The sequence below is a fragment of the Papaver somniferum genome, chromosome 3 (genome assembly GCF_003573695.1).
Source record: "Papaver somniferum cultivar HN1 chromosome 3, ASM357369v1, whole genome shotgun sequence".
Classification (NCBI taxonomy): Eukaryota; Viridiplantae; Streptophyta; class Magnoliopsida; order Ranunculales; family Papaveraceae; genus Papaver; species Papaver somniferum.
In genome coordinates, this window is record NC_039360.1 from 54,184,602 (window position 1) to 54,207,761 (window position 23,160).

General features: G+C 39.0%; 1 long non-coding RNA gene across 2 annotated transcripts; it reads left to right on the plus strand.

The window, feature by feature from the left end:
• The first annotated feature begins 9,027 nt into the window (after nucleotides 1–9,027).
• LOC113361263 lies at nucleotides 9,028–23,047 on the plus strand. 2 transcript variants are annotated; one of them, XR_003365040.1, is made up of 5 exons: nucleotides 9,028–9,227; nucleotides 9,495–9,582; nucleotides 9,690–9,780; nucleotides 9,873–9,991; nucleotides 22,788–23,047. It is a non-coding gene; the product is annotated as an uncharacterized LOC113361263 (long non-coding RNA). The 2 variants fall into 2 exon arrangements; XR_003365041.1 differs by lacking the exon at nucleotides 9,028–9,227 and adding an exon at nucleotides 9,340–9,397.
• Nucleotides 23,048–23,160: the final 113 nt, after the last annotated feature.

A 23,160-nucleotide genomic window follows, 5' to 3' on the forward strand; every position in this document is an offset into this window, starting at 1 on the left:
TGTTGAGAGAAGTGCCGGAAAAATCATGAGATTCCATGCAAAAATCAGCAGCACAAAAAAAGAAAAATCAAAAAATCAGGGTTCTTACGTAACTATTGCAAATGATGAAAACCGTTGCGAAACAGTTGAAGAAACTGTAGTGAAAGCAATAGCAGAAGTGTTGCGAAATGAAAGATACTGTAACAGATATAGGTGTTGCAGAAGGCGTTGCAAAAACCTAATCTGCGTCCAACCTCACGTACAGCTTCAGATCCAGCGAATCATGTCCGTTAAATTTGGAAGATATCGTCCATAGGATCTGTTCAGCCGCACGTCCAGCTGCAGATTCACCATAACCGGTTCAACACATCCAGCGAATCGAAGGAGACACGCGGGGAGCACTAACCAAAGCCAAACCGGTCTGGCTCAGACGGTCTAACCCGAACCGAACCTTTTTCCTGGTCCAATTCCAACCGAACCGATTCAACCACTTCATCTGGTCCAACTCGGTCCAAACCTTTCGGGTCCGACCAGTTACCATGTCAGCAGCGACACGTCAGCACCGCATGGATGCCACATCAGCAAGACGTCCCAGTCAGCGTTGCCATGTCAGTAAGACATCCCAGTCAGCAACGCCACGTCAGCACCGGATGCCGAACCGAACCTTTTTCCTGGTCCAATTCCAACCGAACCGATTCAACCACTTCATCTGGTCCAACTCGGTCCAAACCTTTCGGGTCCGACCAGTTGCCATGTCAGCAGCGACACGTCAGCACCGCATGGATGCCACATCAGCAAGACGTCCCAGTCAGCGTTGCCATGTCAGTAAGACATCCCAGTCAGCAACGCCACGTCAGCACCGGATGCCACGCCAGCAGGTATCCCGTCATGTCAGCTGCATCAGTTCACTCATTGACTGCCAAGTCGGCATTTAGATCCAGTCAGGATAGTGCCTTGGTAGTTCAAGAAAAAAAGTCAGGAGGGAGGAATCGATCTTATGACCTGTAGGTTGCACCTTTCATCCTTCAACCATCTGTGCTTCCAATTCGTTTGTGCAACAAAACATGACTCAGTAATCTAAGTCTGTTCAGCGCGCATATCATTCACATCTTGTTTCGCCAATAACATTTTCGTTTAAAGTCCGAATTGAGTGATTTTTTGCTCGTTTGAATCGTCTTTCGATTCACTACAGCATGGAAGCAAAAATTTTGTGTTCGAGAAACTTTTATGTGCACTTGGGGCAACAACATGATCGAGTTCGAGGATCGTGGATAGCGACATAATCGATTTCGAGGTTCGTGAGCAGCGACATGATCGAGTGCGAGAATGAGGATTGCCTAGACCCTTCAATATTTAGCCTTGCATCACATCGCAAGCACCTAAAGCCTCACCTTGCATGTGAGCACATAAGTCTTGCTCTTATCGCAAGCATAAAATCTCGCCTTGCACGCGAGTATGAAAGACTTGCACCTTGGCAAGCATAAAGTCTCGTCTCAACCACGAGCCCAATGCCCGATATTGGTACAAAGACTCGTACTCAACACAAGCAACAGCCAGCCTGCCCGAGCAGCGAGCGCTTCAGCCTTGGTACGTTGCGAGCAAAAAAAACAAACCTTACCCCATAAAGCCCAACGAGGACGAATATGGACTTGGCAAGCTGTGTATTTAGGAATGAAAATTTCAGGTACGTATCGCGTTTTTTTAAGAATGGTAAACTAACATGAGCATATGTTGCAGGGAAAACCATGCTGGATATGTACAACAGTGTGCCATGATTCATTTGTGCAGTTATGTACATGCCTCCGTCGCATGTAGCCTTAATCTTCTTAACTTAAGACTCAAGCACGCACATTATATTTCACTCAAGACTCGACTATCTCTCGAGCATCACAAGTCCACCACGTGGCAAAAAGTCTCGCCTAGCACGTGAGCAAATTTTTTGCAGGTGATTACAGTTGGGGGCGTCTTTATAATACCTCTACTCAAGCTTGGGGGCGAGTTACGTCATCAACGGTCGACGCAGAAGGATAAAGGAATTTCTTAACCCCCAAGGTTAAGAGGGGGCGATGTTTGTACCGTGTATAAAATACACGGAATGCCCATTAATCAAGCCATCTAATCAAGCCCGTAAAGAAGATTCTAGAAGTTTCCAGAAGTCTTGTTGCTCAAGTTGCTTGCATATCAAGTTTACATCAAAATTAGGGTTACATAATACTATAAATATATGTATTCTAAACCCTAAGAGACATGGAATTTTAGGTTAGCTAACCCAGGAAAAATTATTGTATCCTACAATCAATAAACTATTTCTCTGTTCTCCGTGGATGTAGGCAACACCTTCCGAACCACGTTAAATTCTTGTGTCTCTTTATTTTTTTTTCGATTTGTTTCATAACGCTAATTTATTTAATCATCATCAAATCAATCGTGTTTTGTGCCTAGAATTTATTTTGGGTAAACAACAACACACTTGTTCAACAAACAAATTACATGATCAGGTAGAAGCTTCGTGGTCCTACACAGAAACTGTCCTAAAGCTAATTTCTATATACCAACTAACATTTAAGCCTCGTTATGGAGGTACATGGGCAATAAAGAGAGAAAATTGAGAAAACTCAATTTCAATATCTACGACTCACTAATGTAGATTAGTTAGTATGTTAAAAACAGTAGAATCCAGTAGAGATTTCCTTAAAATAGAAAAAATACTATATGTTCGTCTAGAGTAAGATGTTCTAACGATCCAATAACAATACAGAGAACTAAGAAAAATAAAAAACAATTCTAGAAACAAAGATTTCACTAATTCTTTGGAAAAACTCTTACAATAGTGTTTACCTCACAAGAACTAGTCAGTCAAAGTTCCCTAACAGTAAGAACCCTAGATGCTCTTTTCTTCTCTCACAAACAGACGTTTGTAAACTCTCTAAGAAGAAGATATCTATATCTCTAACCTTACATGTCCTTTTATAGATCACACAAACTTGTCCCCCAAGAACTTCCTAGGTTAGCTTTCTACCTAAATTACATAAACAACTCAACTAGGAAACCACTTAACTTGGGAAACACCCCAAGTAATGTTTCTGACCCGTTCCGGAAGATTCTGGAACTTAACGGAATAAACCTAACAATCACCACCTTTTGTGACGTGAACAAAACAGCAGCTGTCTTTTTACTTTTTCACTTTGACGTACGAAAATCTTCTTTTATCTCACCCTTATTCAAGGGCCTCCCTCCCATAAGGGTCGTCAATTATCTAGGTTGATAATTAAGCCATGTCCAAAGAGGACATGGTCACAGACACTTTTCGTTGAAACTTTCGTCTAGAAGCACCACCTAAGCCTAACCTCCTCCTTGTTGCATCAGCACCACCGAAACAGATGTTTCTTAAACTTCTAGCACCACCACAAACAACTCTTCCTGTAATCAGTACACCCTTGTACCGTCTTGCCATTAAGATTATATTATCGCCATGATATACACTCATTACTTCATCTTTAGTAGAGTATCTCATTCCAAGTGATTCTAATCTAGGTAAACTAATTGGATTTCACTTCATCTCCGGCACATGTCTATCATTTTTGATTCTTTAAACTAAGACATCAAACAAATTTAGGCGAACTTCACCGACTCCATGAACCAACAATCTAGAGTCATTCCCCATGTAGACAAACCCGCTGCAATCTTCATAATTGTTGTATAATGAACGATTATTGCAAACATGCACAACGACACCATAGTCTAATACCCATCCTCCCTGACTTTTAAGATTTGCAGGCGTCAGTAGGACCTCATCACGATTACAATCTTCCGATAGCATCGCTCAGACTGCAGTATCTTTAAGAAAGTTAGCCGAAACTTTCCCAAAACTTTCCTTTTCCTAGGAAAATCTCTAGCACAATGCCCTAGCTGACCACACTTTTAGCAATCACCTCTGAAAACTGTTCGTTTTCCTTTGTTGCTACCAACTCTCTTCCCATCAGCTAAAAACGCATCTTCAGAAATATTACTAAACCGATCTCTCTTTCACATCATCTCCTCCGCAGCTAAGCATTGCAGACTTCTAATATAGTAAACGACGATCGACTCATAAAATTCTGTGACAATGTCTTATAGATTCTGGAAGCGTCTAGATCAGCTGTAGAGCTTTGTCTTGATCATTCAAATTGTCACCAACAGCTTCAAGCTTCGATATTAATGAATCAGATGCAGAAATATGATCCATCACCGGAGTATTCTCTTCCATCATCATATCATGTAAAAGACCCTTAATAAAGATCTTATAGTCATTGTTTTAACCATGAATAAACTTCAAGAGAGTCCCATAGTTTTTTTGCTGATGTAGCATCCTTGATTGCAACATGACCTTGCACCTTTCTAGCGAGATGAAGCCAAATATCCGATAAACACTTCTTATCCATATTTTTACATGCATCATTAATATATTCTATCATCTCCATCTCATTCGAATCTCTCTTTTTCTGTTGCTTCATCGTTGGACCTTTAAGGGCGTCATTCAAATCTAGCACGACAAGATAATATTTCATATTCATCTGCCAAAGACTGAAATCAAAATTCCCATCAAACCTTTCCATACAATAAAACTCAATTCTCCGTACTTTTCCATCGCATCAACTCCTTCTCGACTATCCACGCTCACCGCACCAATTGTAGAATCCATTAGAGATTTCCTTAAGATAGAAAAACTACTATACGTTCGTCTCGAGTAAGATGTTCTAACGATCTAATAACAATGTAGAGAACTAAGAAGAAACAAGAAACAATTCGACAAAAAAAGATTTCACTAATTCTTTGGAAAAACTCTTACAATAGTGTTTACCTCACAAGAACTAGTCACTCAAAGTTCCCTAACAATAAGAACCCTAGCTGCTCTTTATTCTCTCACAAACAGACATTTGTAGACTCTCTAAGAAGAAGATATCTATAATCTAGCCCTATAGGTCCTTTTAGATCACACAAACTTGTCCCTAAGAACTTCCTAGGTTAGCTTTCTACTTAAATTAGATAAATGACTGATCAACTAGGAAACCACATAACTTGGGAAACAGCCCAAGTAATGTTTCTGACCCGTTCCGGAAGATTCCGGAACTTAACGGAACAAAACCTAACAAAAACAACTACTCCTAGGAACTAAAAATGTTTGTGTAAGTATCAATGAATTTGAAAAACATGTATCTGCGCAAACCCTTCATGCTAATTAAGAAAAATGTTTACACAACACAGTTGTTCAACTAACGAATCACATGATCATGTAAGAACTCCTAGATCCTGCACAGTAACTAGTCTCAAAGATAATTTCTATCGACTAAGATTTAAGCTTGGTTCGTTATAGAAATAAATGGAGAAAATTCAATTCAATTATGCAGATTGTTTAGTATGTTTTATGTCCATAAAAAACTACTAAGGAAACCTGCAAATCACACTAACACCAGCCGTTTGGGTACCAGCAGCATAATAAAAGCGTACGTTTTAGGCGCCTCAAAATATTCAAAAACACTGTGAATGAAACATACGAGTGTTTTGACATCTTATTATCAAAGCTTAATTGGGTCCCGAAAAATAATTAGGAGCCTCACACTATAAGACAAAAGAAATCATTAAAATCTAATTTGAGTCATCTCTTATCCAATTTTTTTAAAAAATACTAATCTATCTTTATTTAATTAGTGATAATTTTATTTAATTAGTGTTAATCTCACTTAATTGATTTTAGCCTTTTTTTTTTCAAAATTTTTGTTTGCGATTTTTCATATTTTTTTTTGCCCGGATCCGCATGAAAAGTCGTTAGGATAGTGAAGTATTTCAATAACGACTCTTAACAGTCGTTAAGTTTTAAAAACGACCCTTATAATTCGTCATTATTGCTTGACGACGCTGAACAGTCGTTAATGATTACAAAAGAGTCGTTATCTTCTTCTTCTTTGAAGAGCCATTAATGGTGGAAATACATTAGAAAAGATAACGACTCTTTTATATATTAACGACTGTTTCGGGTCGTCAATCAACAAATACGACTCATGAGGGTCGTTGACGACCCTCTAATGTATCTTCGAATCTTAGAAGAGGATAACGACTCTTTTATAAGCATTAACGACTGTTTAGAATCGTCAAGAAACAATGAAGAATTATGAGTGTCGTTTTGTGGGTCGTTTTTGAAACACTTCAATATCATGACGATTCTCCAATAAACAATGACGATCCTTCCATCTTTTTGGACAGAGATATGTTTTTGGTCATCAAGAGTCGTTAGTGTATAAAAAGGGGTCGTCAAAACCCAGAAAAATGGTCGTTATCTCCTACATTCTAGACATCAACGATTTTTCATATAAATAACATGCATATGAAAAATCGTTAGGGTATACAACTATGAGGTAGACGACTCTTATTTTTCAGTTGTGATTGAGAGTCGAGAGGGAGGGGAGGAGGGGACTGATTTTTTTTATAGGTTTAAAAATGAAAATGAGTTGGGGTTTAGAGTTAAGCGTTAATAGAATTTTAAGTTTTAGGTTTAGTGAAGGGTAAAACAGTATTTTCACTATATTTTGGGGTGGAAATAGATTTTTTTTTGGGTGGGAATAAATTTTTTGAGGCCCCTAATTATTTCTTGGGGCCCCCAATTAAGCCCTGCTTATTACAGGGGCTGTGAAATCCATTAGACGGGTTGTTATAATAAGACAAAATTTGTTATTAGATGATAATTTCAAAAGCCTCTTATCAATTTTTTTTAGTAATGACTAATCAATCCTTATATAGTTACGGCTGAAAATTTAGTTTGACGAGCCCAATCGTAAAAAAAAGTTACGATTTTTTTTCAAAGCCAACCGCAGCTCAGTAAAGCCAATCGTAACTCACTGAAACCAACTGTAATTCATGTTTTTGTTTTTGTTGAAACCAACCGCAACTCATTAAATCCAACCGTAACTCACTAAAATCCAACTGTAACGAGTTACGGTTGGCTTTTGAAAACCAAAAAACCAACCGCAACTCATATTTTTGGTTTTTCGAAACCAGCCGTAACTCACTAATTCCAACTGTAACGAGTTACGATTGGTTTCTGAAAACCAAAAAGCCAACCGTAACTGGTTCTGGAATCAATTTTTTTCGACCTTTATTGAGAAAAAATAACAAACTTCGATCTCATTTGCAATAGATTGATTTTGGGTCGTTAATTAGAATTAGAGAATTGAGTTTGTTTTTCTTTTTTAGGTTTGACTGATGGAAGGGTTATTGATGATGATTGATTTTGAATTGTTGTTGATGATTGTAGTGGCATAAAACCACACACTACATCCAATGGTATAAAAGATGAATTAAAACTAAGTAAAGATGCACAACAAACATAGACACAAAGATATACGTGGTTCGGTATGATTTTCTACATCCACGGGGTGAAAGGATGAATGTTATTATTTCTTTTCTTTGATTACAAGGTGTTCTCTCCTTCTCAAATGGTGTAACTCTCAAACTCTCGAATGTAGTGTCTCGTTTCTCTCTCTTTCAACCTCCCTCTCTCTCTCGACCAGCCCTTGTATTTATAGGCCAAGGTCGACATACAACAAAATTACAATGTTGGTCACATTACATCAATTTTAGTTGTTCCCTATCGAACTTGCACTGCTCGCCCGACTTTCTGGTTTGACCGATAGAGTCTTGGTTTTTGATAGTTCTTCACCCGAGGTCGAGTCTTGATCGTCTGGTTAACACGATGTCGCCCTTCTTTCTTCTTGGTGCTACCTATCTTACAGTGAATCCAGTTTTCCATGCACGTACTAAGCATATCGAGATCGATTATCATTTTGTTCGGGATCAAGTTTCCTCTAAGCCTAGATATTCGATTCATTTCTTCCAAAGATCAAATTGCCGATATCTTCACCAAACCACTTCCTAAAGATCGTTTTGCTCTTTTACGATCCAAGCTCACGGTTAGTGATGACCCGTTACGCTTGCGGGAGGGTATTGAGTTAACGTGATATACAAGTACTTGTTATGTATAACTTGTAGTTTCCTTTCAATAGATTTCTTGTATCTTAGGAAATCCTGTAAACTAGGAATTGTTTGTATCTTAAACCCTGTCGTGTATATATACACAGTTCGGTCTTGATGTATGACTATCGACTTCTCTTAATAATAATACTATTCCCGTTCAGTACTTCTTCTCTTCTCCTAGTTCTAAACCTAACAAAACCAAGTTCTGTCTTTCTGTCTATTTTGTTCACAAGTGCATATCCGATTAAACATTCTCCCAATCACATTTGCTCATACTTTTGCATGTTAAGTTTCATTTTGTACCATTTGTTTATTTGATTGTGTATGATCTTAATTTCGATTAAGATTATTTGATACAGACAAATGACAGGCTTTATATAGCTCAGACTCGATCTCTCATTCTCTCTTACATTGTTCACGTGTGTTGCACACACTAGCCAATACTCCCACACACTTACAATACACTATGTTATTTTTATTTTATTGTTATCGATCAAAGAGAATAGATTAAAAGGCACACAAGCCGTGTGTGGGCGAATACGAAATACAAATAGCGAAAAAGCCCCATAAAAAAAGTAAAGAACAATCTAGGAAAACAAAGAGTATCAACAGAAGAAGACACAACTTGTGAAACCTAAAAAACAAAGAGCAACTTGCAGACGCAAACAGGAGCACTGCCTTTTGTCAATTAGAAGACTTGTCAAGACCTTCTATATTTAAATCATCATGATTTTTTATAATATTTTTTTCACGATTAGTATGGAAATCTTAAGTCCCATGACGATCCATGCTCCAAGAGTACACTATGTTATTACTTCCTACACTATGTTATTACCTCTTACACTTGCCTTAGTTAATAGTTTTGTTTTATTGAAGTGTCAGTGACATAACCCAGTGTGCCATACAATTGAGGAAACATCGGGAGGGCTAAGTAGGAAAGAGTAAAAACATCCAAAGTCCAGGGACCCGGCCGGACCCATTCCCCAGTCGAACAAAGAAACCCCGACTATCGTACTACGACTGCTTGTGAGAGAGAAGGAAGCTGCTTCCATTGAGCGAGGTTTCTTCGGATTCCTTCACATTCACAGAGTTACTACGACTGATTGTGAGAGAGAAGGAAGCTGCTTCCATTGAGCGAGGTTTCTTCAGATTCCTTCACATTCACAGAGTGTAAGTTACAGAGAGAAGTCAGGTCAAGATGTCTAAAGGTTCTAAGAAGAGAAGAGCAGAGAGAAATGAAAGTAAATCTTCAAACTCTAAACCATGTCTATATTTCATTGATTAGAAAGCTAAATTTTGTTTGTAACTTTGATTTTATGGGTAATTATTTGCTGATTCCTTTGATAGAGGGTCAGAAACTAAACAATGAGGATGTTACTTCTTGTACAACTTCTGGAGACAGTGAAGAAACGTGATTCCTCTGTCTCTTTCTGATTTTTGTTTTTTGGGTTTTTCGTCTGCAAATTTCTTGAATATAGAGATAATCGGATTTTTTTATTTTTTTTTAGGGTTTTAAATGGGGAAACCAACAATAACGGACTCAAGAAAGATCCAAGCATAGCTCCGTATGTTATTGTAGTCCATGGACCTCCCAAGGTAATAGTAATTACTGTTTCTTTACAGCAAGATAAGTCTTTTTCATATCAAGTCTGTAGTGGTAATTCGGACATTAAAGACCATTTGGGTTCGTTTTTGTGTTCTAGGTTGGGAAATCTTTGTTGATTGATTCTCTAATCAACTATTATACTTCAAAAAATCATACCAACGTAGGAAAGACCATTATAACAGGATCAGGTATATTTAGCCTTCACTTGTTTTTTTTTTCTTTCTCAACGTAGTACCAGTGGTAGACATCGAGTAATCTATCTCATTGATTCGATTTCTAGGTAACCGGAGACGGATACAGTTTGTGGAGTGTCCCAATAATATGAATGGCATGATTGATGCTGCAAAATATGCAGACGCAGTGATGTTGCTCGTTGATGCAAAATATGGGTTTGAAATGGTAAGTCACAGTAAAATGTTCAGAATGTTCTTTTGTAATTTAATAATCATATATATCTTCTTTGTATTTTACAAATCATAATCCACACTTGTGATATCGGAAAAAGTGGAGATTCGGCTGGGTAAGTTACTGCTTCTGAATTTCTGAATCCGAGAGTCCCTAACTTAGGAGTCCGACTTTGTGCACCACCTCTAAACCGGAGGTGCACATTCCTCCCGTTATTATTGGTTTATAGCTAAACCGTAGTTGTCTGCTTATTTTATACTCCCTCGTTCCGATTTACTTGATGTTTTAGGGGTTTTTTTGTATTCCAAATTAGACGATAGTTCTAGCTTTTTTTCTTCAATTTTCACTAATCTACCCTACTTTGGAATCACACCAGAGAATTAATTCTCATGGGAATCAGCACAAAAATAACTACTCTAATTTTGAAATATACCCCATGAAGGATATATACCCAATCTTGTTTACTTCTTTACTCATCATCTCTTCGTCGAGTTCATCCCAATTAATTGTTACTGGATCGACAACTTTCTCTACAATCTAGAAACACAAAACTAGGTCATTTAATTCTTTAAGTAGGAATTAATATGGATATTATAGAAAAGATTTTACTCTCTCTGATATTTCTTAATATCCGTGAAAAACTCTACGACGTCAATGATGAGTGCGAAATAATGTATATATTTATCCCTTTTTGTTGGCAATTTAACTCATCTTTTATGCATTAATTCTACATTTTACCCCATATTCTGTATTTTCATTGTTTTCAAGAATAAATATTTTTATTAATTAATTTTGCATTTTTAGGTAATAAATAAAGTTCGGATGAGTCGCGGAGCGAAAAGAGCAGAAAAGTAGTGAAAAGCCGGGAGAAATTACGCAAGGAAGCCGCGAAGAATGGTGCGCACAACCTCATTTTCTACACACAAAAGCGCCTCCGTTCTCAGCCGTCAGATCAGTTACCAGAAGCATCCGATGGTCGCTCCTTCATAGAGCATCAAAATCTGAAGTCTCTGCCAAGCACCACAGCGCTGAAATTCCAAGCCTTCAGATTAGATGGTAGTTGAATCCAACGTCGCTCCCTTGCTGTTCATCAACGTTTGATATCTCCGCCTTACACTACAACACCTAACCCCATCTAGAGCCGTTAACTTCGTTGTATAAAAAAATCCAGCGGTCGCTACAAGCTTCACTTCATCTCACCGTCCGATTGATCTTTCATCTCCCTATCCCACGGCTCAGCGTCACAGAACATCAAAATTGGATGAAGCCGCCTCACACCCTAGCGACCGAACCCATCCACCTAACCAAACACCCTTCTCTCCCAAACCATCGAACCCTTTCTTCTCCGCCATTACCCTGCTGCAGAACCACCTTCCTCACCTGCCGCACCACCATCATCACCACCTCTCCCTGACGCCCCCAAATCACTCCACTATTTTCTCCCCAAATCACTCTACCTATACCCATCATCACTATCACGTTATACATCAACTAATCTCCTCAATTTCTCATCTCTGCCGACTGAAACCCTAGGTGAGAAATTGAGGATATAAGTTGATGTTAGAGCAGCAATTGGAGGGGAGATGACTCAGGAAGAAATAGAAGGATGGGTCGACGAGATGGAGCGAGAATTTCATCAACAGTAGGTAATTGGCAAAACCTAATTTTACTGACTTTGGGGAAAATTGGGGGAAAAGCTAATTTTGTGTAATGGGTATAAATTGGTGTTGGGGGAAGCATTAGGAAGACACTATTTACCTCTCTGGACTAGCCAGTAGAGAATTGAACAAAATTTGTTGAATTTCAAATTTCAATACTTATCAGTAGAATATTGCTTATGTGTTTTGTTATCTCAAATGATGCTACTTGTGCTTGAATTTTTACATATGTTGAATGTGATTGTTTTAAACATGGTTAGCATGAGCTAATCACTTTCAGGCCAAGGCTCAGTGAAGCCTTGTGCACTGTCAAGTGTGATTGAGCTAGGATAATTCTTCCCTGCTGTGTTGTGAATGTGTATTTGAGAGAGGCCAATGCTTATAGAGCCTGTGATTGGCTGTACTGTCAAAAGACAGCCAATGCTAGGGGTAGCCTAGCAAGCAAGTTGGTGTTCTCTCATTTCTAGTTGTATGCTTAGGAAAGAACTTAACCTAGACCATGTTACTTGATTAGGATACAAGGTGGATCATATGCTTTGGCTTGCCCACCACTTCTCTTTTAATCAATCTTAATTTCAGTCACTTTTTCAAGTTCTGTGTTTTTGCATTTCAGCTTTATTTTCATGCCTTTTATGTTCCTGCATCTTGTAGCTACTGTGCACTGAAGGCAGTGCACAATCTTGCCTCTTGCCCTTGGCTGCCAAGCCTTGGTAGTTTGTTGCTTTTCTTAACTGCTCCTTTGTTGCCTTACCCTGCATTTTTGGTTCTTGCTTATCTTTCCTTGCTTTGGTTCTTAACCTGCTTCTCTTTTGCCTTACTTTATGTTCTTGTTTCTCTGCCTGCAACCTTGCCTGCCCTTAGCTTATTACACATCTTAGTTAGGAAAACTTCTCATATGCTCCTCTCCCTGTGGACAAACCCCTACTCACTCTTTTATTACAAATATTGACCTTGTATACTTGCAAGCATATTGTGTGCATCTAGAATTCACACCAAGTTTTTGGCGCCGCTGCCGGGGAGCTGGCTGCCATATTTTTGAAGTTTTCATAGCTGTTGTGGCCTTGTTGTGCTTGCATAGTTGTGTGTGTTCATTGCTATCTTGTTCACTTGCTAACTGCTGCTGGAGCTGTGCATTATTTGTTGTTGCTGCAAAGCCTGCTGCTGCTGTTGCTGCTGCTGCTGCTGCTGCTGCTGCTGTTGCTGCTGTGCTGTGCTGTGCTGTTGCTGCCAAGCCAAAGTCTGCTGCTGCTGTTGCTGCTGTTGCTGCTGGTGAACCAAAGCAACTGCTGCTGCCAAGTGAAGCTGCTGCTGCCAAGCTGTTGCTGTTGCCAAGCTTGCTGCCAACTGAAGCTGCCTAGCTGCTGCTGCTGCTGTTGCTTCTGATCCAACTTGCTGCCAACTGATGCTGCCAGGCCTGCTGCCAACCTCTTCTGCTGGGCTTGTGCAACAATCTCTGAACTGGGCTTGAACCAACTGAGCTGGGCTCAGTAACCTCAACTTCTGCTGGGCTTGCAACTTCTGCTCTTGGGCTTGCAACTTTGCTCTGGGCTCCGTTGCTGCTGCTGCTGCTGGGCTCTGCTCCACCTGCTGCTGCTGGGCTTGGGCGTGAGCTGAGCTGCTAGGACGATCCTAAAGCCCAACTGGGCCTTGCAACTAAAAGGGGACTAAAAGCCTATTTTTGGGCTTCCCTCCAAAAACAAGTAAGCCTAACCCATGAGTTAACCCACTTGGGCCTCATTTAAATTCAAATTTGGGCTTGTAATAATTTATTTAATTATTTATTTTGGGATTGTAATAATTTTTATTTTCTTTTTCTTTTTTTTATTTGGGATTGTAATAATTTTTTATTTTCTTTTTGTTTTCTTTTTTTCTTTTATTTTTCTTTTTTCTTTTATGGGTTTGTTTTAATTATTATTATTGTTTTTATTTTCTTTTATGAGTTGTGATAATTTATGCTAGGTTTAGTTCAAAAATTTTCAAAAACCCAAAATTTTTAATCCCTTCTTTAAACCAAAACCCATTCAAAAACCAAATCTTCATAACCCTTGGGCCAAATTGTTTCCGATTGCTCTGTCTGACCAACATGTTAGTTAAGGTACCTACTAGGACATGATTGTGACCTATAGAGACCAGACAAACAGACTTGTTAGAATTAACCCAGACGAACCTATCGAAATTCTAAGTTCTGAGGGAGACAGTCCAGATCAACCAGAAACAATGGGAGAACCACGTACCCTCAAGGATTATATGTACCCAACTAGAGCCAGTCAACCTTCTTGTATTTGCTGCCCGAGGCTAATGGCCATTATGAGCTGAAATCTAGCACAATACAGATGCTTCCCTTTTTAGAGGTGTTGAGAATGAAAACCCGTACCACCACGTGAGAGAATTCGAGGAAATTTGTGGAACTCTGCGTTTCACTCAAATGACCGACGAAACCCTGAAGTTAAGGCTTTTTCCTTTTTCCCTGAAAGATAAGGCAAAGGCCTGGCTCTATGCTTTACAGCCTCAATCCATCATGACATGGGATGACCTCATAAAGGAGTTTTTCAAAAAGTTTTTCCCGAACCACAAGACTGCGACAATTCGTCAAAGTCTGAATAGCTTTGTGCAATTAGAAGGTGAGACCTTAGCTAGATACCTGGAGAGATTCAATGAATTATTGCTCCAATGTCCCCATCATGGTTTTGAAAAATGGAGACTTGTGCAAATTTTGTATGAAGGTCTAGATGTGTCCACCCGAACAACGGTTGAGTCGATGTGTAATGGTCTATTCGTAGATAAAACTGCTGACGCGTCTTGGGACTTCTTGATTGAAGTAGCTGAAAAGACGCAACAGTGGGAATCCATCCGTGAAACCAGAAAGACTACATCCGAAGCAAAGGCTTTTAGGATTGAAGCGGATTTTGAGGGTAGAGCAAACATGGCATCAATAGTTAGGAGATTAGAAGAGTTAGAACTACATAAAAATTCAAAACCTTCCACCACTACTCTCCGAGAACATGTCGCTTCATCTGTTTGTGCTGCTTGTAACGACCCCAACCATCAATTCCAAAATTGTCCAGATTTGCTTGCATCCAGGAGTCTAGGCTTGAACAGGCACATGCCATGTTTCAAAAACCAGAGCATAACCCTTATTCTCAGACCTACAATCCAGGATGGAGAAACCACCCTAACTTTTCATGGTCAAAAGGGCCCACTCAAGGAGGACCATCTCAACCCAGTCAACAACAATCAGAGCTATCAAACAATCAGGGATATCAGAACAATCAAGGTTATCAACACCCGAGAAACCCTCAACAACAATCAAACTCTCAACAACAATCATATCCTCAACACAATACAGACAAGAGATTATCCACCTTAGAGGAAATGTTCCAGAGTTTGATGCAAAGTCAGAAAAATCTAGATCAAAAGATGGATCAAATATGTGAGAGAGAAAAGGGTAAACTTCCGAGCCAACCCCAACAAAATCCAAAGAGGATATTTCAAACAGGCACAACATCCTGCACTGAAACCTCACCTGATCAAATCCATGCCATTACCACCCTCCGAAGTGGTAAAGTCATCGAGAACAACGTGGGCGAACCTAATGATCTGATACAAATCCCACGTTGTCTCCACAACCCCAGAAAACCAAAGAATCTGAGCAAGTTGGAAAATCTGACAATTCTACTGCTGTGAATGTCCCTTTGCCAACTCATCTTCTGTTGCTCCATTTCCTCAAAAGATTGATCTATCAACAGAAAAGTACCCATTACAATGAGATGTTAGATCTGTTCAAGAGAGTCAACATCAACATTCCTTTTCTTGAAGCAATCAAGCAAATCCCTGCTTATGCCAAATTCCTCAAAGACTTGTGTACTCAAAAGCGCAAGCTCAATGTGCAAAAACGTGCTTTCTTAGCTGAGCAGGTGAGTTCCATCATTCTGAACAAACTCCACCAAGTTTAGGGATCCAGGATGTCCACAATTTCTTGCACTATAGGAGAACACACGGTCAATAAAGCGTTATTAGACCTAGGTGCAAGTGTTAACCTACTGCCATATTCTGTTTATGAGCAGTTAGGTCTTGGGGAGTTGAAACCAACATCTATCACTCTACAACTGGCAGACCGATCTGTCAAGATTCCTCGTGGAGTGGTGGAAGATGTTTTGATCAAGGTTGACAAATTCTATTTTCCCGTAGACTTCATTGTCTTAGACACTCAACCTGTACAAAACCCAGACTGTCACATTCCTGTCATCTTAGGACGTCCTTTCTTGGCTACGTCCAACGCGATCATCAATGTCGGAATGGAGTGTTGAAACTGTCTTTTGGTAACATGACGGTAGAATTGAATGTGTTCGATATTAGTCAACAACCTGTGAATCTTGATGATGATGATGTGCATGAAGTTAATATGATTGAAGGATTAATGCAAGATTCGTTGACTAACATTCTATCCGTCGACCCCTTTCAAGCATGTATGGAGAACTTTAACCCTGATTTCTATGATGATGCATACTGTAGTGACGTCCTATCTCTGCTCGAATCTGTACCTCAAATGGACGTCACTGAAAGGAAATATGAAGTGGAACCACCCTATTCTCTGATTCCAAGCTTATTCCATCCATTGTTGAGCCACCCAAGCTTGAATTGAAAACATTGCCTAGTACGTTGAAGTACGCATTCCTAGGTTCTTCTGATACTTTACCTGTCATTATTTCATCATGTTTAGACACGGAACAGGAAAGTAAGCTTTTAGAAGTACTTAAGGAACACAAAGAGGCCTTAGGATGGACCATCTCAGATCTCAAAGGAATTAGTCCCACCATTTGCATGCACCACATTAACCTTGAAGAGAATGCCAAACCATCGAGGGAAATGCAAAGGAGACTTAATCCTAACATGAGAGATGTAGTCAAAGGAGAGATCCTGAAACTACTTGATGCGGGTATCATATACCCAATTCCCGATAGCAAATGGGTTAGTCCCATTCAAGTTGTGCCTAAGAAGTCAGGCATTACTGTTGTTCAGAACGACAAGAATGAATTAGTCCCTACTCGTACAATCACAGGATGGCGAGTATGCATCGACTACAGGAAGTTGAACACAGTAACAAGGAAGGATCACTTCCCGCTCCCTTTCATTGACCAAATGCTAGAACGTGTGTCTGGACACAGTCACTACTGTTTTCTAGATGGCTTTTCCGGTTATAACCCCATTTTGATTGTGGAGATTTTTGATGTTTGGGGGATAGACTTCATGGGTCCATTTCCCATGTCTGACAGCAAGCTTACATCCTAGTCGCAGTTGATTACGTTTCTAAGTGGGTAGAAGCCATAGCAACCAGAACAAATGACCACAAGGTGGTACTTTCATTTCTAAAGAGAACATATTTTCACGTTTTGGTACCCCTAGAGCTATCATCAGTGACGGCGGTTCACATTTTCGTAACAAGTACTTTGAGTCTTTAGTACGCAAGTATGGCATAACTCACAAGGTTGCTACTCCGTACCACCCTCAGACTAGTGGACAAGTGGAAGTGTCTAATAGGGAAATTAAGCACATTCTGGAGAAGACGGTCAACCCGTCCAGGAAAGATTGGTCATTGAGATTGAATGATGCTTTGGGCCTATAGAACAGCTTATAAGACACCAATTGGCATGTCCCCCTATCGTCTAGTGTATGGAAAGCCGTGCCATCTACCTGTGGAATTAGAACATCGTGCCTACTGGGCAATCAAAGAGCTGAACTTTCTCTGGACGAAGCTGGAATTCAAAGGAAACTTCAACTCAACGAGTTGGAAGAGTTGAGAAATGAGGCTTATGACAGTGCCAAGCTGTACAAGCAGAAGATGAAGATATTTCATGACAAGCGTATTCTGCGCAAATCCTTCACTCCTGGTCAGAAAGTCTTGCTGTATGACTCCCGATTACATCTTTTTCCAGGAAAACTGCGTTCCAGATGGAAGGGTCCGTACCTAGTACGCACAGTTTTTCCTCATGGAGCTGTAGAGCTGGAGGATGTCTCCAACAAGAACGTTTTCAAAGTCAACGGGCAGAGATTAAAGCCATTCCTTGAGCCATTTCCACCCGACATTGAAACAACCGACCTGGAGGACCCAGTCTATGTGGACTAAACTGGTCCACTCTTTCCCTAAATAACCAAAAAGTTTTCCAAATGTTTCCCTAAAAACCAAAATTTTTCGTTTTCCCATCAAAACCAAATTTTCTTGTAGATAATGTGTTAGTTAAATTTCCTTTTGTATATATTTTGTGCTCATCCATTGTGACTGCTAATATGATGGATTTTTGCCTTGAAATAACGGAGTTTTAATCGAGCTACCACCGTACAATCGGGTATTCTCTCTCCTTTTACTCTACTCAGCATGTTCCTCTTCATATATTGTTTTATAATTCTTTCCATATTTTGAAACATTGAGGACAATGTTTAGTTTAGGTTTGGGGGTATAGAGTAGATACCATGATAATTTGCCATAATTGAAAACAACTCCTTCTTCTTTTTGAAAAAATTGAAAAATTCCAAAAAAAATTGAAAAATCAAAATTCAAAAAAAAATTAAAAAATGAAAAAATCATAAAAATGGAGCTCATTTACCTTGAAATGTTGACTCTTGTGCAAATATGTATTTTTATTAGGAGTCTTAGTCTAGATATTTAGGCACCCTGATTCTAGCACAATTCACATAGTGATAAGAAATTTGCACGCGCACGATCTACCAATACATGTATGGCCTCGATCTTCAAGGTGTTGGATAGGAAGTTACGATTGCCAATCACTTTAGAATACTGAACGAAACTGGACTAGCTTGTTCTTTGGTTGGTTGGGATAGAAGATGGAGGTTACATTAAGAAAGACAACCATCGAATTTAACTGGGTGCATCAAAAAGGGCTACCTCTTGCAAAGTGTCATGTAATCTTTTGTTTCCTTTTGTATCAAAAGTGTTTCCTGTTAAAAAAAAAAAAAAAAAAAAAAAAAAAAAAAAAAAAAAAAAAAACGATGTATAATTCAAAAAAAAAAAAAAAAAAAAAAAAAAAAAAAAAAAAAAAAAAAAAAAAAAAACAAAAAAAAAAAAATCAAGTATTTCAATTCCATCATCTCTTGTTCCAAAAATAAAAAGAGATAGTCAATGTAAATAAGAGTCATGTAAATAGTCATCTTTTGTGTTTTGTGTTGTAAGCAAGGAGGGTGTATGCCATTGATGTACAACGCGAGAATTGTGAAATACCTCCAACTCATTCACAATTCTCGTAAAGTCCGGACAGCTAGCTAGATTTCGACCTCAGTTCTTAGCCTGAGAAACTATCTCTTGGTGATTAGTAGTCATGACTTCAGATCTTTCTTTACACATGTGTAGATACACTTTACACTCTTATCACATGTCTTTTTGTTATCAGTGCTAGGATTGTGCCTTCGATAGCTAGATTGACATCTCCATTTTGCTGTGAGCTTAAACTGTTTTGCACATGTCACGTTTGATGGAATATGAGCTTATATTTTGACCTAGAACTTTGTAGGTACGTCTGCAAACCTTCACGAGACTTCAACTCGTCCACTAGGGACACTTAGTGGTTTAAAAGGCTTAGTGCATACGCTAAATGCATTCGAGAGACCAGCGACAGTGGTATAGTTAGGATTTCCTTAGTTTTGTTTTACTTGAGGACAAGTAAAATTCAGGTTTGGGGGTATTTGATGAGTGCCAAATATGTATATATTTATCCCTTTTTGTTGGCAATTTAACTCATCTTTTATGCATTAATTCTACATTTTATCCCATATTCTGTATTTTCATTGTTTTCAAGAATAAATATTTTTATTAATTAATTTTGCATTTTTAGGTAAAATAAAGTTCGGATGAGTCGCGGAGCGAAAAGAGCAGAAAAAGTAGTGAAAAGCCGGGAGAAATTACGCAAGGAAGCCGCGAAGAATGGTGCGCACAACCTCATTTTCTACACACAAAAGCGCCTCCGTTCTCAGCCGTCAGATCAGTTACCAGAAGCATCCGATGGTCGCTCCTTCATAGAGCATCAAAATCTGAAGTCTCTGCCAAGCACCACAGCGCTGAAATTCCAAGCCTTCAGATTAGATGGTAGTTGAATCCAACGTCGCTCCCTTGCTGTTCATCAACGTTTGATATCTCCGCCTTACACTACAACACCTAACCCCATCTAGAGCCGTTAACTTCGTTGTATAAAAAAATCCAGCGGTCGCTACAAGCTTCACTTCATCTCACCGTCCGATTGATCTTTCATCTCCCTATCCCACGGCTCAGCGTCACAGAACATCAAAATTGGATGAAGCCGCCTCACACCTAGCGACCGAACCATCACCTAACCAAAACCCTTCTCTCCCAAACCATCGAACCCTTCTTCTCCGCCATTACCCTGCTGCAGAACCACCTTCCTCACCTGCCGCACCACATCATCACCACCTCTCCCTGACGCCCCCAAATCACTCCACTATTTTCTCCCCAAATCACTCTACCTATACCCATCATCACTATCACGTTTTACATCAACTAATCTCCTCAATTTCTCATCTCTGCCGACTGAAACCCTAGGTGAGAAATTGAGGATATAAGTTGATGTTAGGCAGCAATTGGAGGGGGAGATGACTCAGGAAGAGAAATAGAGGATGGGTCGACGAGATGGAGGAGGAGAATTTCATCAACAGTAGGTAATTGGCAAAACCTAATTTTACTGACTTTGGGGAAAATTGGGGGAAAAGCTAATTTTGTGTAATGGGTATAAATTGGTGTTGGGGGAAGCATTAGGAAGACACTATACCTCTCGGGACTAGCCAGTAGAGAATTGAAAAATTTTGTTGAATTTCAAATTTCAATACTTATCAGTAGAATATTGCTTATGTGTTTGTTATCTCAAATGATGCTACTTGTGCTTGAATTTTTACATAGTTGAATGTGATTGTTTTAAACATGGTTAGCATGAGCTAATCACTTTCAGGCCAAGGCTCAGTGAAGCCTGTGCACTGTCAAGTGTGATTGAGCTAGGATAATTCTTCCCTGCTGTGTTGTGAATGTGTATTTGAGAGAGGCCAATGCTTATAGAGCCTGTGATTGGCTGTACTGTCAAAAGACAGCCAATGCTAGGGGTAGCCTAGCAAGCAAGTTGGTGTTCTCTCATTTCTAGTTGTATGCTTAGGAAAGAACTTAACCTAGACCATGTTACTTGATTAGGATACAAGGTGGATCATATGCTTTGGCTTGCCCACCACTTCTCTTTTAATCAATCTTAATTTCAGTCACTTTTCAAGTTCTGTGTTTTGCATTTCAGCTTTATTTTCATGCCTTTTATGTTCCTGCATCTTGTAGCTACTGTGCACTGAAGGCAGTGCACAATCTTGCCTCTTGCCCTTGGCTGCCAAGCCTTGGTAGTTTGTTGCTTTTTCTTAACTGCTCCTTTGTTGCCTTACCCTGCATTTTTGGTTCTTGCTTATCTTTCCTTGCTTTGGTTCTTAACCTGCTTCTCTTTTGCCTTACTTTATGTTCTTGTTTCTCTGCCTGCAACCTTGCCTGCCCTTAGCTTATTACACATCTTAGTTAGGAAAACTTCTCATATGCTCCTCTCCCTGTGGACAAACCCCTACTCACTCTTTTATTACAAATATTGACCTTGTATACTTGCAAGCATATTGTGTGCATCTAGAATTCACACCAGTCAAGAAAATCGGAACCGAGGGAGTAATTTTTGTTTTAAAAATAAGTAGTATCCATTGGGAATTGGAGAAATAATTATCGGAACAACACGCCTTTTCTCTCTCTTTTGCTGTACTTTTATCTATCTTCTGCTCCATAGTTAGCTTTATCTATCCTCCATGATATCCATGAATCTTCGATTGAGACTTGGACTGCCAACTTATATTGTTATTGTTGATTTGCCAATTAAAGTTATCACTGTTGGGCTTTACATATTTGCTATAGTGGATTTCCAATTGAAGTTTGTATTCATTCGAATTACTGCTAATTAGATAGAAATAAGGGAAGAAGAAGCCGGACAGCAGGGACTATGCCGTTTTGATTGTTCAAAATCTGCATTACACAAAGTTTTTAATATTATAGTGGGTTTAGGGATTGGTGATATATAAGCTACAGAGGTTAGAACCTCACGACGGTCCAACAACAATGATGTAAAAATGTTTGAGTTTGAAGTTCCATTCTCCCATTGGAAACCCTCACTTGATTTTCTCTCATATATATATTAGAGAAAACTTTCCCATTCACCATATTTAGTTGCAGTAGTCTTCCTAACCCCTAATTATAGAAGGATGAAATTTATTTAGTCGATCAAAAGTTCAAAACTCACAATCGTAGTATTTCATGATAACTCTGTGTTTCGTAGTGTTTCATGATAATTCAGTTCCTCACCGTATTACTACTTTTATCATTCCTAATGATAGCAACTCATGAAATTCGGTGTTCAATAAATCCTTCGTCTTGATCATCAGAATCTGTTTACTTTATTTCCGCCACCAGATGATTATGTTCTGACCTTTATGTATGAGTAGTAGTACCCATATCTAACACAACGTTAAACATGAGCGACTCATGAAACGACTCATAGACAATATTCATATAACTTAACACATGATAGGGAAGACTCCCTCGAGAAACAAAAAAATAAGTGATAAAGAAAGAAGAACTGGAGAAGTCTGGCTTGACGATGAATTTTTTATTCATACGGATTATCCAGTTTCCAATGTGGATGTCGTTTTAATATCAGAAATTATAAACAACTTAGATAACCAGGGTTGGAAGAATGGCCTGTAGGAAAGGGGGGACGTGCACCCGAGGTTAAGAGGGGTGCACAAAGTCGCACTCCTAACCTAGTCCCTAAATGGTAAGTCTTGGTGTAACACAGCTTTTTATACATTACCTGTACGTCTCCATAATTTATAAGATTATTTAACTTGTGCATGCATACATTTTTTTTATAAAATAATGTGGTATTGGTTAACCTTATTTCATTCTTCTCTGAGTTAGTTTGTTACAGAAACTTTAATCTGTACATACAGTCGTCAGTGCAGTGTAATTTTTATGTGTTTCAAGTTTCTTGAACTTTAATGGAAGCTAATCAATATGTACTGCAACATGCTTTTGTTGATTGTAGGAAACATTCGAGTTCCTTCACTTCTTACAAGTTCAGGGCATACCAAAGGTTATGGGGGTGCTTACAAATCTGGATAAACTTAAAGATGAAGATGCACGCTCAACAACCAAAAAGTGCCTCATCCGAAAATTTAGGGAACACATATATAAAGGAGCAAATGCATTCTGCTTGTCTAGTTTCCATTATGAAAGGTGAGTATATGTGGACCAATATATGTTCTTGCACCTATCATATGGTATGGTTCATGTATTTATGAATCCACCCAACCCGTTAGTAAATTAAGGAGTTTTCATTATGATTTCTTATCCAAGTATCAAGAGAGTGATATTCAGGAATTGGCTGACTTTTTATTGGTCGAGAAATTTCCAACTTT